Genomic DNA, 2,215 nt, shown 5'->3' on the forward strand with positions numbered 1-2,215 from the left:
CAGATAAGTGTATAATGGAAAGTCTGGGCACTGAGGCCTTAGACATTCGTGAGAAAATTGATTAAAGATGTAATCATTTACTCGCATATATACGATCGATCTACAATTTGGGAAATTCATTTACTAAGCCACTGGCCAGAGACTTAGTAAAAACAACCTCGAGATGTAGGAGGTTGAAACTCCTTGAGTAAGAGTTCCGACAATGGCGGCAACCCAATCTTACGTTAACAGAACATTAACCTCAAGATTTTCAATGGGTAACAACAAGTCGTTGATTTGGATAATTGTCAAACATTTCGTGGTAATGTTGACCTTAAAACGAGGGTTGAGTTTTATTTCACACTCTTAATGAAGTTCAATACCGAGGGTACGTGTCTCATGGAAAAAGACACAATATGAATTTCACCTATGTGAATTTCGAGATGGTGCCGTCTCAAAGTGAGAGTTGGAGTTTCTCTCATGAAAAATTCATGAAACAGGATAGCACATGGCCATAAATAAGTGCTAGGCGAGAAATGTAGGCGAAGAACCCTTAAAGAATGTGTGTAATGTAACGCTGGTATAATCATATGGATTAATGGTTTAAAAGCATTGCTACCTAATATTCCGATTAGACTTTGCGTTATCCTTACTAAGATTAAGTTTAAAATCGAAAGATACTTAATTGTATTAACATTCTTTGTTTCCCTTTTTTCTGGAATTGATCTTGTCATAATTAGAACAAGTGGGGGATTGTTGGAAATTATTAATATTTAATAATATTTAATCACCATAGGTGTGTTCCAAAATGACAAGAAAATATCTATGTGAAGTATGTATTTTAATATGAAAATAGGCAACACTTTGTGAAGTGTTGCAATAGGCTGTTTGTAGTTTGAATCAGAAATATGTAACACTTCGTGAAGTGTTGCAGAATGAAAACATGCAACTCTTGGTAAATGTTGCAATAGGCCAAGCATTGTAACTTTTGGAAAAGGAACTGTTTCACGAAGGGTCGCTACCTTATGAAACAATACTAAAGTGGCCTATAAAAACCTCATTCTTGATTCAGAAATAAATAACAAAATGTACATTTGATAAGCCTATCATCTTCACTAAAATTCCAGACACTCTTCGCTACATCCGAGTTTTCGTCGGTCTTACGCAAACTCGATAAAAGGCTGAATTATCCTGGGTATTCTTGCGTTCCAACTCTAAGACATATTGAGAGTGCTTGAAATACTTATAAGGAAAGTGATTTCGTTCACGATTCTAGCCTCGATCCACTCGGTTTAAATTAATTTTCTAACACATTCTATAATAAAAAACTTTATCTTGAAACAAGTTTGAAAATTTATTACATCTTTTAAATATACTACGAGTCTCGTGATTTTCTCAACAAAGCCTAACAGATATCTACCATTATATGGTGGCACGATAGAACAAAGTTTTCCTTTTCGATTTGCTTTAAACATAATATCACATGAGTTATTGACCTACCAATATGTGTCAAATATGTCATACACTAATCGGCAACTGCCAGCTCGTGTGTTCCTTAGCCTTGCGCCTTGCATGGGTCTTCAAAAGGTGGAGTCTTTTCTGCGTAGGATAATCCTATAAATAGCCCTCTAGCCCTAGAGGTCAAGGTAATCTCTTTTTCACCCAAAATCTCGCACTTTGTTGTTGTACCTTGTTGCCCAAACGCTTACTTTGGCATCTGAGTGCCTTGCAGGTACTACAATCACCTTTTTCTCCTCTAACCGTCCGGATTTCAAGCTTCACTGTTGCTAGCCACCTGTTCTGCTTGGAAAGATCACTATGTAAACTTTTTTACTAAACTTTGCCAAAGAAATGTGCATGATAATTTTTTATGGGCGCCTCCTTATGAGAGTAGGCAACAACTTTTTATAAGTGCATTGAATTCATCGATAGCCATGCTTTGAAGTTGGTTCTTTGATTTTTTTAAGAAATAGAATCTCCATGCCCATGCAAGATGATCCATGGTGGGCAGGTAGTCTCACTTATCAGGTGTCTAACTAATGGGGATGCTATCAAAGGAATTATGTTTCTTGACTGCATGGAACACCCCAATTTTCAAGAAGGGTCATTTTATCGCAAAAGAAAAATACTTTCTTATAAAGATATTTTCATAAATTTCGTCAATGATCTAACCTAGATCAACATATCTTAATTATGAGTTGAAGATCTATAAAATGACAACTTCAAATGGTGGGTT

The sequence above is a fragment of the Vicia villosa genome, unplaced genomic scaffold (genome assembly GCF_029867415.1).
Source record: "Vicia villosa cultivar HV-30 ecotype Madison, WI unplaced genomic scaffold, Vvil1.0 ctg.000252F_1_1, whole genome shotgun sequence".
Classification (NCBI taxonomy): Eukaryota; Viridiplantae; Streptophyta; class Magnoliopsida; order Fabales; family Fabaceae; genus Vicia; species Vicia villosa.